This window comes from Heloderma suspectum, chromosome 3 (assembly GCF_057233095.1).
Source record: "Heloderma suspectum isolate Gila_16-S chromosome 3, 16-S_ref, whole genome shotgun sequence".
In the NCBI taxonomy this organism is placed as follows: Eukaryota; Metazoa; Chordata; class Lepidosauria; order Squamata; family Helodermatidae; genus Heloderma; species Heloderma suspectum.
In genome coordinates, this window is record NC_139460.1 from 147,472,742 (window position 1) to 147,488,140 (window position 15,399).

Here is a 15,399-nt window from a genome sequence, read left to right on the forward strand (position 1 = left end):
CAGTCATGCAGCGGGGTGGACGGTACACAAGCAGAATCCCCAGACTGCCCTTCGGGCCCAACCTCCAGTACATGCACTCAGCAACCTTGGCTCCCGGAGAGGGCGTCTGGTGAAGACCAAGGACTCTCGGTAGATAACAGCCACTCCCCTTCCCTGATCCCCAGCTCTCAGCTGCTGTGCATATGAAAATCTGGCTGGAGACATGGCTGCAGGGGTTGGATTAGCAGCCTCGGCCAGCCAGGTCTCCGTAATACATGCCAGGTCTGCACCCTCATCCAGGATCATGTCATGGATGAGGGAGGTTTTCTGGGTAACAGACCTGGCATTGCAGAGCAGCAAACGAAGGCCAGAAGATGGGGTCACGCCTCCCCCAACCATCCTTTGGCTCTGGACAGGCCTGGAGCAGGGGACAGATATTACACATGTCTCCCTTGTTCCCCTTACCTGGCATGGCCTGCCCCTAGCGCTCCACCAGCGCCTGCCACCCAGCCTCGTCATGTTCTGGCCCCCAACACTCCCCCCACTGCCTCCATCAGGTGGACACATGCCCCCTCGCTCCCGCCTATCAGGCAGGCTACCCACCCCTAAAAACACAACAAAATCCCCCAGAAAAACAAACAAACAAAACAAACAAAAAAAAATTAAAAATCCCCTTAAAAATAATGCCAGGCAGGAGTCCACAGGGAAGGCCTGGCGGTGGCAGTGGCGGCAGCAGGCCCAGCAGCAGCAGGCATGCTTCTTCCCCAGTGGTGGTAGTGGCCTCTCCTGCAGGCCCTGGCTCTCCCAGGCCCCCTCCGCCAGCCAGCTTATGTAGCCCCTCCAGGGAGGGCAGGTGGAGCAGCACAGCTGGCTCAGTACCTGGGGGCCTGGTCCTGCAGGGACTGGCGGTCTGCCAGGCAGAAGTCTCCAGGGAAGGCCTGGTGGTGGTGGTGGTGGTGATGGCAGCAGCAGCAGGCACGCCTCTTCCCCGGTGGTGGTGGTGGTGGTCTCTCCGGCAGGCCCTGGCTCTCTGTTTTGAACAGAATGCTGGACTAGACGTCTGATCCAGCAAAGGACTTCTTATGGTCTTATGTTCTTCTTGACAACTGGAAACAATGAACTTGTCCCTCAAGTGTCCCTGATTTTTAATTATTAGAGAAACATAGGCCCAGTTTACACATCCACAAAGTCTATCACTTTGATTTTACTGCCTTTCATTATTGCAGACTTCATGACAGCCAGTTGAATATGAAATTAATTTTATTTAATATATTATGAAAAGATGAAACATGACCATTGTCTCTAGCAAAGAGTCATGGTCATACTCGAAATGCATCAAGTATAACACATTTTTAATTGTTTCAATAAGTAGATTCATAGAATCATAGAATCGTAGGGTTGGAAGGGGCCTCTAAGACCATTGAGTCCAACCCCCTGCTCAGTGCAGGAATCCAAGTCAGAGCATCCCTGATACATGGCTGTCCAGCCTCATCTTGAATGCCTCCAGTGTGGGAGAGCCCACTCCCATAATAATGAATGGATGCCAATTACAAATACAGTATTGGGCAGGCTTAGCAGTTTCAGAGTTGTAATTAATGTTTTTCAGGTGATTATCCCTAGCAAGTATGTGAGAGAATACATATATGTAACTGAAATACATATATGCCTCAGTGTGAAATGGAAGTAGTAAGCACTGACAGCAAAACTGAAGGTGCTTCAACAACCTTAGTGGAAGAGAGTCGTTGTATCAGTATCAGTATCTCCATTAGTGTTACTTTGAGAATGCAATGCTAAACACTTTTCTGGAAAACCAGCTATATAAGAGAAGTAGTATAAACTCTAGGTGGGAATACACAACAGCTGGTTCCCTAAACCCTTTGATTGATGGATGACATTTTTATATAGGCCATTTTTATATATTTATATCAGCATAGTCCTCTGGGTGATTTACAAATGTTTTCAATCCATAAAATATGAACATGTAATCTTAATAACATCAAAGCTTGTGTTGAAAACAGTATTAATGATTTAATATTAAGTTAGCTATCATGGGAAGATTAGAGAATGCTAGAGATAGGTGGAATGCTAGAGATAGCTGGATCTGTTGAGTGGATAGGTGGAATGGGTGGATAGGCGGATCTGTTGGGTGGATAGGCGGATCTGTTGGGTGGATAGGTGGATCTGTTAGAATGCTAGAGAAAGGTGGATCTAGGTGGATAGGTGGAATGCTAGAGATAGGTGGATCTGTTATACAGGATCTCAGCAAGGTTCTTCCCCCCACCAATCTCATTCCATCCTGGTTTTGTATGTTTCTTCCCCCCGCACAAACTTTTGTACATATTTTTGTGTGCACTTTTCAAATGTACACCTATTTCTACACATGCACCCATTGATGAAAGAGTGTTTGTGTGCGTTTTAGAAATGTACCGTTTTCTTTGCACATTTTTGAAATCAGTGCATGCCAGTAATCCCATTTTTTGTTTTTATTTTGCAGAATGCATCTCAAGCTCAGAAACAGGTCTGCATTTGGTTTTGGGAGGTACAGATTGGGTAAATCTGCAAAAAAGCAAAACAAAGAACCCCTCGATGGTGAATTTCTCAACCATACCTACAGAACATGCATCCATATGCTTTACTGTTTTCAGTGAACTCCCATCTCAGTTTAATCAGACTGAATTGTTCAAAGCATGGGGAGTGAACAGACATAATAGGGGAGTGGCAGCATGGAAGCAGGCCCTTGAGCTATGTGTATTCATTTATACCAGGTCAAATTATTTGTCCATCTAGCTTGGTATTGTCTACTCTGACTGGCAGTGGCTGTCCAGGTTCTAAAGCTGAAGACCTCACCTGTTAACTGTAGGGATGTATGAAAGCCACTTACATTTTTGCAGCTAGGATTCGCGGTGGGGGGGAGGCGCTCTGTCCCTCCCCCTGGATTCCTCCCTGGGCCGGCTCTGCTCCATGGTGGCTCCATGGAGCTGCCAGCCAGGGCCATCCACAGCTGGAGTTCCGGCCACAGCCGGCTGCTGTGGATGCAAATGGCAGCTGCCATAGCAGCCGCCATTTGCGTCCTGCTAGGCTGCCATGAGAGGCTACATAAGTATTTACATAGCCTATCATGGCAAAGAGCAGGGGTGCAAACTGTGGCCGCTTACGCCGTTTGCACCGCTGCTCTTTCCGTGATAGGCTACATAAATACTTACGTAGCCTATCACGGAAAGAGCAGCAGCGCAAATGGCATAGCGGCCATCGTTTGCGCCTCTGCTTTTTGCTGTGATAGGCTACGTAAGTACTTATGTAGCCTATCACGGCAGCCTGGCAGGACGCAAATGGCGGCCACTATGGCAGCCGCCATTTGTGGCCGCAGCAGCCGGCCAAGAGACCAGCTGCCACCACTGCCGCCAGAGCCGCTGCTGGAGCCGCTGCCACTGGAACATCTGCCCCAGGTAAGCTTCATCCCAGGGGGGATTCCGCGGGGTGGTGGGGGGCCATTCCACCATGGGTTTTGGGGGACCAAATGCCAGTGCATTCGGCCTCACTGAAATTAGTGGCGGAATTCTCCGCCATGCCTAGTTAATTGATAGATTATCAATTAATTGATTGTATCATTAATTGATACATGCCCTCCTTGGATCCTCAAGTTTTGAACAACTTTCGCCCAGTCTCAAATCTGCCATTTTGGGGCAAGGTGATTGAGCGGGTGGTGGCGGTGCAGTTGAAGGCACACTTGGAAGAAACTGATTATCTAGACCCATTTCAGTCGGGCTTCAGGCCTGGGCATGGGACAGAAACGGCCTTGGTTGCCTTGGTAGATGTTATGAGGAGGGCTCTGGATAGGGGTGAATGCTCCTTCCTTCTTCTCCTCGACCTCTCAGCGGCTTTCGATACCGTTGACCACGGTATCCTCCTGGACCGCATGGAGGGGTTGGGCATTGGGGACACCGTATTGCAGTGGTTCCGGTCCTTCCTCTCCGGCAGGTACCACAGGGTAGAACTGGGAGAGGAGGTTTCAGACCCGTGGCCACTTACTTGTGGGGTGCCACAGGGTTCCAGCCTCTCCCCGATGCTATTAACATCTATGTGAAGCCGCTGGGGGCTATCATCAGGAGGTTTGGGGTGCAGTGTCATCAATATGCGGATGACACGCAGCTCTACCTCTCATTTAAATCTTCACCAAGGTTGGCCGTAGAATCCCTGTCCAAATGTCTGGAGACGGTGAGTGGCTGGATGGGGAGGAATAGGCTGAAGCTGAACCCTGACAAGACTGAGGTACTTTTGGTGGGAGACAAGAGGAGGTTGGGGGATGTTGACCTGGTGTTGAATGGGGTACGGCTACCCTTGAAAGACCAGGTCCGCAGCCTGGGGGTCATTTTGGACTCCCAGCTGTCCATGGAGGCTCAGGTGTCAGCTGTGAGCCGGACAGCGCTGTATCAACTCCATCTGATACGGCGGCTGCGCCCCTTCCTTCCCGACCATCTGCTCCCATCGGTAGTACATGCCCTGGTCTCCTCTCGTTTAGACTACCGTAATGTGCTGTACGTGGCGTTACCCTTGAAGACGGTTCGGAAACTGCAGCTGGTACAGAACGCGGCGGCTCGCCTGATTAAAGGCAGCTGCCGGCGAGATCACATCACTCCAGTGCTGAAGGAGTTGCACTGGTTACCAGTTGTTTTCCGGGCCAAATTCAAGGTGTTGGTTTTGACCTTTAAAACCCTATATGGTTCTGGCCCAGCCTATCTTAAGGAGTGCCTCCAGCAGCACCAGACAGGCCGCTTAACAAGATCAGCCTCGGATGGCCTTCTCTCTGTCCCATCAGCCAGGACAGCTAGACTGGTGGGGACGAGGGAGAGGGCCTTTTCTGTGGTGCCCCCACTCTGTGGAACTCCCTCCCTAGGGAACTCCGTCATGCCCCCTCTTTAATGAGCTTCCGTCGTGCATTAAAAACGTTGTTGTTCAGGCAGGCATTTGGGGTGGGTTATGGTATTTTAGAAAATGTTTTTATTGTAGAATTTTATTGTTTTAAACTGTTTTTATTGTATGTTGTACATCGCCCAGAGTGGCTGGGTGACCTGCCAGATGGGCGATTAATAAATTTAATAATAAATAAATAAATAAATAAATAAAACTGGAAGAGCCAATGATTGAACCTGGGGCCTTCTAAATGCAAAGCTTGTGCTCTCCCACTGAGATAAGATCTCTACTCAACTGCAGAATCCTTAAGTGTGTGTACAGACTGCTCTTTGCGGGGTTCTTGGCCACATGTGCAGAGCCTGCATGTGCACAGAATGTGCTTTCACTCTCTATGCTTGGTGTATCAGAGGAGAGCTTATCTGATCTTTTATGTAGGCACTAACTGACCTATAGTAACACAAGAACGTGCCGTGCTATGGGAGGCCTTCACAGGCAGCTGTGGGGGAGTTGCTTTTCTGTTGATGGAGTGCTGCACAGCTGGGCAGGGCAGATTTCTTGCACAATCATCAGCCTGTGCCAGTTGCATGGAGAGGTCCCTGATGAACTGCAGCTGAATTGTTCATGTCCATCACATCGCTACGATGGATCTCATCACCAGTGCCAGCTCTGCCTTTCTGTGGGCCCTTGGGCAAGACCCCCTCAATGGGTTCGCTCCCTCAGTGAGCATCATTGTCACCAGCTGCTATTGCTCCTCATCCTTGTTTTCATCATTGCTACCATGTGCATGCTTGACAGGCAGACAACTAGTGAGCAAGCAGGCTGTGGCCTCTACTGCACTTCCTTCTCACCACCACCATTGTCTGAAGGGCGAGAGCAAGGGGAACAAGCACATTGCAATGGTGAGGAGGAGGAGGAACAAGTCCAGGGGGCTCTTGTCAGGAGGCCCCTTTCTTTGGTATGGGCCCTTAGCTGGTGCCTGACCATGCCTATCCTTGACGCCTGCCCTGCTCATCATAGAAATAAAAAGCTCCCATGTGACTGTGTGTGACAACAGACAACACTTAGCCCAATTGTTTCAAAGAACACTAGGTCCTTATTATAATTGTGTTAATGGTTAGCTAGAAAATACCACTGTTCTAAAATAACAGAGAAACATTATAGGCCAAAAAAACAACAGCATGCCTTCATGCCTCGGTGTCATCTTTGTAACAAATTGCCATTGAAAAATAAGATGAAATTCCATTAAGGACACCTTCAGGGGGTTGTGTCAATCGCCGTCTTGAGAACAACAGTATATATATACAAGACTGAGTGAAAGCATTCTGGGAAATCAACTGGTTCAAATTAAAAAAAAGCAAAATATAATAGAGTTCTATTATGCTTTTTTTTTACAGTGTTTGGGTTTTTGCAGAATTTGCATTATTTTGGGCATAGATTAGAGAGGTAGGAAGGAATGATATTGGGGAACAGAAGGCAATATAGGGGCTGTAAGTATGCAGAGCGTGGGTGCACTTGAACTTTGTACCCTTTGCAATTTGTTGTTCTCTAGGGTTTGTTTCTTTTTCAGTACAAATCATAATTCCTACTAATAGAAGATTCAGGTGGTGAGTGCCCACCGAAATTGAGCTAAAACAGGGCCACTGAAAAACAAGAGGGAGAAACCACTTTGCTCAGGGGAATCCTGAGGTTTGCAGAAGTGTGTGTGTGTGTGTGTGCGTGTGTGTGTAGCCCTATGGGGGCAAAAAAGGGAAAGAATCCCAAACAACTCAAAAACACAGAAGAATGTCTTTGTGAAAAATAAAGAGAAAACCAGGGAAGGGGTTGGGATAGAATTGAGTATCCTGTAGGAGGACATAAGTGCCTGGCTAGAACCCTGAACAGGAACAGTCCTGTTAGAAGGTGAGGATGGGGAAATTATTTGATGGGAAGTTCAAATATGACCCCCCGCCCGACTAGGGATGTCAGAGAATTTCTCCACGAATCTCGGGGAGGCCGAATGCCAGTGTATTCAGCCTCCCAAAATCAGTGGCGGAATGGTCTTCCCCCCCCACCCCCCCGGGACGGGACTTACCTTGGGCGGATCTTCCTGGCAGCGGCGGCGGCTCCGGCGGCGGTTCGGCGGCGATTCGGCGGCAGTGCCTGCAGCAGCCGGTCTTCCGACCGGCTGCCACCACTGCCGCCATTTCCAGTTAAAACAAACAAACAAACAAAAAAACGTGATAGGCTATGTAAAGGTTTACATAGTCTATCACTGCTAATTTAAAAGGAAAAAAAATGTGCATACGCAAATGGTGGTGCCCATGGGCGCCGCCATTTGTGTTCCTTATTTTGGCACGTCTTCGTCTATGTAAACATTTACATAGACTAAGACGGCAAAAATAAGGGGAACGCAAATAGCGTAGATGCTACGCTATTTGCGTTCCCCTTATTTTCACCATCTTAGTCTATGTAAATGTTTACGTAGATGAAGATGTGCCAAAATAAGGAACACAAATGGCGGCGCCCATGGGCACCGCCATTTGTGTACGTGCTTTTTTTTTTCCTTTTAAATCAGCCATGATAGGCTATGTAAACATTTACGTAGCCTATCACGGCTGACTTCAGGGATGCAAACGGCAGTGGCTATGGCTGCCGCCATTTGCGTCCCTGCTAGCCAGCAGCCGGATGTCCGACTGCTGGCGGAGCCGGCCGGTGGCTCCACAGAATCCCTGCAGAGCGGAGCCAGCCGGCCAGAATTTCGGGGGGGAGGGACAGAGCGCCTCCCCCCCCAGCCAGAATTTCGGGGGGAGGGACGGAGCGCCTCCCCACCACGAATGTCACCCTTTGAAAAGGTAAGTGACTTTCGTACATCCCTACCCCTGACACATACACACACTTGAACAGAGCAGCCCCCATTTGAGGGAGGAACAACCATGCCCCTCAAGCAAGCCCACTTGAATGGAGATTCACACATGACCTCGGCCACTTTTTCCTGTCCCTGCCAATCCTCCCTCTCCCTTGACCAAGGAAAAGAAACCTTTACCTTAGGGAAGGAGGTAGCAGGTGGTAGAAGGATCTGTCTCCTTCAGGCCTCTCCTTGCTAGTAACTGATATGGCATGATCAAGAAGAGTTCTAGCAACATCTCTAAGCAAACATCTATATTTTAAGGCAGACTCCCCCCACGCTGAATAATAGAAAATCAACAAAGAGTGATCATTTCACACACATATGAGGGAATTTAAATAAATATACCCTGGCAATCTATATTTAATGATGCTAGAATAATAAAGATGAACATTTTGGGAGTATCTCGGGGTACTAATGGCTTCTGTATTATAAAAAACTGACAGATAAAGTAATTTGGTGTCTTGAAAACAAAACCTATTAGCTCTTATATGTATTCCATACAAGTACTTCTTTCTTGTCTGCATACTAAGGGTTTCTAAATCCTTCTGTTTTGGTAGTTTTTAAACAGTCTCGGGAAATTGCTGTCACCAGAAACACACTCAGAATTGTTTATGTTATATCTCATCAGTTCCTGAGTCATAGAAACAATAAAAAACAATATTAAATCATAAATGCACTTGTATGCTTTAAACACCACTATATAAATAACAATTACAGGAAGGATGACAGCATTTGATTGCATTTCTCCAGCAATTGTAGATTTGTGTCCAACACATTCTCTGACTGGGGGCAATTCCTCTAAAGCTGCTCTGGCCTGTCTTCCATTCAGTGGTGCAGCTCAGGCTGGACCATGGGGCTGAAGTCCAGGGTCCTGCAGCCCAAGGCCAAATGACCACCCAGACCCCAGCAAGTGATGAGGGCATCAGAGCAGCAGAAGAAAACACCATTTTCTTCCTGTAGTCATAGTGGTGCTATGATTGAGGTGACTTCAAAATGCAAAAGTGCACATGCTCAGAGTATCTTTTTTTTTTAATTCAGGGTTGGGTTTTCTAACATGCCAGGAATACAGACAGAAGTGCCCTAACCCTGGCACCAGCTTGGCTGGCAAAAGGGGGGGGGATATTGCGGGCGGGTGGGGTGAGAAGAGGTGGCTGCTGCCTATTGGGTGCCCCCCATGGCACTACCAAGCAGGGGAGGAGTCAGCAGAGCTCTGCTCCCCCTCCAAACCAGCTCTCTCGCTCTCGCAGCTTGAGAGACTGACCGGGAAACGACGACCGACTCCTGACTGTCATCAGAACCGTGTTGTCGCTCCCTCTGAGATGGCATGGGCGCTCGCTTTGGCGGCGCACGTGCCCCTTGAACACGCCCGATCTCGTTTGATCTCGGAAGCTAAGCCTTTGCCTCTTGGCTCATCAGGATGCAATTCCCCCCCTCGCCAGCGGCCGCTTGCTCGAGCGGCACGTGTGCCGCATGGGGAGCACCTTGCCTCCGGCTCGCCGGGAGGCACGGTCCTCTCCCTGCGCTGCCGGGTGGGCCGGCCCTCGCCTCCTCGTTGTTGGGAGGGTGACCCTCTCCCCGGCGCTAGCCGCGCCTTGGGGGGCGCCGACCCTTGCGGCTGCGGCGCGCACGCCCCTCGCCTCTGGCTCGCCGGAGGGCGCAGCCCCACGCTGGGTTTGGCCGCAGCTCTGGGGGCGTCGGCAATTACTGCTCCGTGCACCAGTCCCTTTCCTCCAGCTCGCCGGGAGGCGCGGCCCTCTTGCCGCGCCGCCGGGTACGCCGGCCCTCCTTCGGCGGCACCCATGCTTCTCGCCTCCTGATGGTTGGGGGGGCGGCCCTCTCCCCGGCGCTTGCCACGCCTCGTGGGGCGCTGACTCTTGTGGCTGCAGCACGTGCGCCCTCCGGCTCGCCGGGAAGTGTGGCCCAACGCTGGGTTTGGTTGCGGCTCCGGGGGCGTCGGCGCCCGCCCCTCGCCTCTGGCTCGCCGGAGGCACAGCCCTCTTGTCACGCTGTCGGTTGCGCTGGCCCTCCCTCGGCGGCCTGCATGCCCCTCGCGTCTTGCTCGCTGGCCTCTCAATGTCCCCCCCAAACAAAAACAAAAACGAAAAACAAAACAAAACCAAAAACAAACAAACAAAAAAACCTTGCCGTGCCTCGTGGGGCGCCGACACTCGTGGCTGCAGCGCGCACACCCTCCGCCTCACTGGGCGGCGCAGTCTCTCAGTCTGGTTGCGACTCCACTTGTTCCTGTGGTGCACTCGCTTCCTGTTCGCTGGGAGGCGTAGCCCTCTTGCTGCGCTGCTGGGTGTGCCAGCCCTCCTTCGGCGGTGCATGCGCCCCTCGCCTCCCTGCCCGCTGGTTGCCTCGGTGCATGGCCCCTGTTCCTTTCTGCAGATGTTCTCGCTGCTGTAGAGGCATCAGCATTGGAGACCCAAGTCATGTAGTTGTGAATGCATTGGTCTGGGGGCCGGGTGACCGCGGTTCTAGTCCCCACTCAGCCATGGAAGCTCACTGAGTGACTTTGGCTGGTCATGGATTCTTAGCCCGACCTACCTCACAGGGTCGTTGTTGTGAAATTGTAGAGGAGGATAATATAAATGCAATAAATAATAAGAAATAATAAATATAGATAATGCAATACCTTTTCCAGAGAGCAACACGCTCAGCACGTATCTTCTCTACCCCCCCCATTCATATCTGGCAGTCCTATTGGCCGATCATCCTTGGCGTTGCCCTACCTGGAGTGGCAGGTAGTGTCCTGCCTGCGCTTGCCAGGCATTCAGCCCACTCATACCCTCGGCCTGCCTCCGCCCTACAGTAAGGGGCTATAGGTGCTGCCTCGGTTGATCTGGGGTCCTGCTGGTAGCCCTCTCTAGGATATCCTCTCCTGTGGGTTTACGCCCCTGCCTGCATTTGTGCTTACAGGAATTGCTGCGTAGTGGTTGGAGTATTGCACTGTGACCTAGGTCCTTGTTACCTTCCCTGCCACTAGGCCTCTAGCAGCCTGATACCAAGCACTGACCTGGAACTCCACCTTCTTACATCATGGCCCAGAAGAAGGGCCATGGTGGAAGGAGGGGGAAGGGTAGGGCCCCCCGCCCCCCCTGCCAGGAGACCTCAGCCTGGGCCCAACTCCAGGTCTGAGGCAGAGGCGGGCCCAGTTCTGGCCTTAATCCTTGCGCTCCTGGAGGCTGCTGAGCATTCCTCAGGAATCCCTCCCCGTCCCCTGGCCAGGCCTAAGAAAACCTCGGCGGTCCAATTCGATAGGATGCGACAGCAGACCCAACACGGCTATTTTCTATTTCAGCATGTCTGGATGCCGTTGCAGCTTCCACTTCCTCTTCACCGGCTATGCTCGAGAGCCCACTGCCCCCAGAGGGGCTCTTTCCTCCTGCGACTTCCCCATCCCCCATCACCCAAGCAACGCCACCCACTTTGCCGGTTGGGGATCAGAACATGGCCACAGTGGGTTCAGTGGATCTGGATGCCATAGAAGCATCGCCCAGCCACCTTGTCTGCAGCGCATCTGGGCACCACTGCGGCATCCACCTCTTCTTCGCAGGCTCACCTTGGCAGCACACCACCGCTGGAGGCAGCCCGCCCACCTGAGGCAGCTCCGCCAGCAGCAACACAAGTAGCATCATTCCCCTGGTCCGTTGGGGATCAAGGCGCTGCAGCCCCCGATCCATCACGTCTGTACACCATTGAGGCTACGCCCCGTCTTTGCAGGGTCTCCCAGGTGGCACACCACCATTGGAGACGGTTCACCCTCCTGGGACATCCTGTTAGCAGCACCGTAAGCAGTATCATCCCCCCTACCTATAAGGGACCCTGGCACGGCTGCCCTGGGTATGGGTGAGACAACCGCACACCCTATATACGACTCCTGGGCCACATGTGGCTCCGTCAGACATATTTCCAGTAGCACTTCACTCCCTTTCGCTAGCGTCCGGCTGAGTCCTGCAGGGTTAACTTAGGATCTCTTGTCCCTACCCCCAGATGCCCACATACGTGGCAATGGTAGGTCCCTTCGCTAATCCCATGAGAGGAGCAATTCCCATCCAGGCTGCTTCTTCTGCAATTGGCCTTCAACTTGGGAGTGGCACAGCTGCCTTATGTCAAGGCCATCCATGGAAGGGCTGCCCCTAACCTTCTATGCGCTGGGACCTGAGAGAGCAGGGCCTTTGGGCTATTAGTTATCTCTCCTTCCCTGCCGGATTGCGGCAATAGGTCTGACAGTGGCCTCCACCTATTGCAGGCCCAGTGTTTTGGCACTGCATGCTGAGCTGTGAGTACAGCCCCATGGGCACATGCTCCCAAACCATTGCCATTTTCTGTCACATGTGCTCCCTTGGTAGCAGGTAGCACCCATCCACCTCCTGTCCAATAGCCCAGGGGTGGCAAGGTCCCCCCCAGGGGGGGCCAAGTCTGCGGGAAGCCTGTAGCAGGTTACTGCCCCTCCCAATGGGCCCAGCCTGGTCAGAAGGGTGCTGCTCTTTCAGTTTTTAAAATGCTATCCCCCATGACATCCCTTTGGGAGTCCAGGCTAAGCCATAGCCTCTCTTTCCCAGAGGCCAGCCCGTTCATGACAAGACCCCCTGGGTATCTGGGCCCTGTATGAAACACTTCTTCTGAAGATATGGTTGTTTTGGTCTGGTAGACCGACCCCTGGTCCCTGCTAGGCATGTTGCTACATGGAGTCCAGCAGCGGGGGCAGTGTTCTTACTTAATCAAAGCATTTGTCCCCTTCCCTCTTGACCTCGATGTCACTTTCACCCACAGGACGGTGGGCCTGTATGCTGCATTACATTCTGGGGAATCAAGTTTGATACTCTTGGGCAATGTTCTCTCCCCTGCTCCCGGACAAATCTCTGGCTTTCAGGCTGACTCCAGGTGGTTTTTACATCTCCCTGGGGTCTCCCTCGGGGGCCCTTGTATGAAGTTGTAGGACAATTTTCTCAATCTCCCCGGTAGGGTAGTGGACCCTGGCCATGCCTTCCTGGGCCGGCTCTGTTCAACAATGCAGGGACTGTAGCGGCCACGCCATCGGACCAAGGTCACTCACGCTGTGCATCTAGATATGTGGTTGTGGCTTCAACATTGCGGGATTTTAATGGCATCTCCTCCCGGTGGCGCGAGCTGCTCCTCAATGCCAACCCGCAGATCTTACCGGGTGCCACTGGTACCCTGAGTTTTAGACTCGCACGGCTGGTTTGGGTGGTGCCCTGGGCAGCAGCCTGAGAGTTGGGCCACCACCAGAATTTGTTAGGACCAGCCTTCTAGAGTTCTTCCCCATTCACCTTGCCATACACATTGGGGCTGGCCTCATAGTTAACCCTCTCTGTACGTCAACATGGCCACTGTGCGAGTTACTGAGTCCCTATCCCACAGAAATCAGGGATCAGGTCATTGGGCAGAGTGTCCATGCCCCAGTGTCTGGGTGTCTACATCTGGTTACGGGCCCACCATGTGCTGGGTTTTGGCACACCCAGTTGCCAATGCTTTGTCATGGAATCAGATCGACAGGCTCTGGGCCTTACCCTCGTGGATCTGTCTGTTACTAGGTACCATGCTTGCAAGACTACATGGGACCGGTGTACCAAAGATGAACATGTTATCCTAAATTACATAGCTCTACGTACTGGTGCCACCATGGTGGGTATGCGGTCCCGCACCTTAGGAGCAAACGTCAGTCAGGACTCATGGCCCTTCCCTATAGAGCCTTGCTGCAATTCTGCATCTCTTTGAGGAATAAGGGGGATATCTGCTAGAGCCAGGAGGGCCGAGCTGGCCGTTTTTTGTCTGGGCCACAACAAGGAGAGTTACTGATGCCAAATTAACTTCCAGTGCCAGGTGTCCACTGTGAGGTGGTGGCACGGCTGCCTCCACCTTTTAGCAGATTATGGGCACCCTCTCTCCAGATTCCCTTCTTGGGTTCCGAGATATGGCCCTCCATTTGCCCCTCCCTGTATGGCATTTCACTGTCACACGCTGCAGCCTTAACGGCTCTCTTCGGGGCCCTTGGGATTTTCAGGGTTGTTTTGGGTTCCTTATCTGGCTTGTCCAGCAGGGCCTTCAGATACTACGATGTACAGGTCTTTCCCACTGTACTCCACCTACCCATTCAGAGGTTAAGGCCCGTTAGGGTCATCACAGGTTTTACTGGGATACTGCGTCTGGAAGGGACCCTTGTCTTGTCAGTATGACAGTTCACTATTAACAAAATTTCAGTTGGGCCACTACCACATCAGCTCTAGCTCGCTAGGCCAGGTAATTTTCGATAGGAACCCACTTTTGGTATTGAGCAGTCTCCAAGGCAGCCACTTTAGGTGTCTCTCACAGGCAAGTTATGGTGGTGGAATGATGGCAGTTCGAAGCATTCCAGCAGGGCCCTCACAATTTGACCACCTTCTTTCTGTTGCAATGTCCCTTTGCTTGCCCTAACGTTTTTCTTCCTCAGACTGTCGGACTCGAAGTACGCCGGTACAGGTGCTCTTATGCAGGCACGGTATGGTGCTTTGGGCTGCAAGTATGGTTCTATGCCAGACTTCAGATCTTAGTTTCCGCGACCCAACACACTACGATCCAGTGGCTTAGCAGATGGAACATGCAGTGGGAGTCTCCACCCTGTTCCACCAAGGTTTGGTGTCTTCCTCTGCAGGTACAGGTGCTGCACGATGGAGGGAACGACTTGGGCTGTAAGCCAGGCAAGGACCCGATCGAACGGGCCTTGATGAATGTGTAGGTGGTCTGGCATACCTGGCCGGAAGTAGCCATTATGATTCTCACTGCTCCCTGGATCAATTGGAAGACTCGGAATGACGTTGCCTTTGTCAAGGCGCGTCAGAAAGTGAATGGAGGCTTATGGCCTGTGTGAATGGGTGATGGATGCACCACGCACAGGAAATTCTTGGACAAGGAGGGAGCGTTATAGGCAGGACGATGTCCACCTGTCTAATGTAGGGAATAGCATATTTCTGTCGGATCTGCAAAGGGGCCTGCGGAAGTTCTTCTGCGCAGGTGGGGGGAGTTCACAAGCTCTAGGCTTGTGACTCCTGTGGCAGCTAGGACGGGCAAAAGCAGAAAGGGATTAGGGATGGTGTGCATGCAGAGGCACTTTATGGTGACAGGTGACGCCTGAGGCCCCCCGAACGGGTTGTGCGGCTCGGCGGGGGGATAAGGGTTGCCTGGGAGACCAACCCTCCTCAGTCACCCAAGTGTTGTGTGGCACCGGGTTGGGGGTGACACCGGAAGGTCTACCTCCCCCAGAAGGGGCAGTCCGGAGGGGCGGCGAGATCGACGCCACCCCTCAGGCTGGGTGTGCTTTCACCCGATAAGTGCCAGCTAGTCGCTGGCACAGTCAGATGCCCGTCCTAGGTTCCCCTTTGCAGATATTTCAATAAATGTGGCCCAATTTTCAACCCAAGCCTTGTTGTCTGACTCTTCTTTGACCCATCTCTGCTCGCAATTGTAAAGCATAGATTGGTGGCTGGATGCTGGAGGAGAAATGCTACTTGTGTGCTTCACAACCGAAGTAATACACGTGGGTGTCTAAAGTGGGGGAGAGGGGGGAAGGCATAAGACCATAAAGTCCTGGGTCTAAAATTCCCTGGCTGTGCCACTGC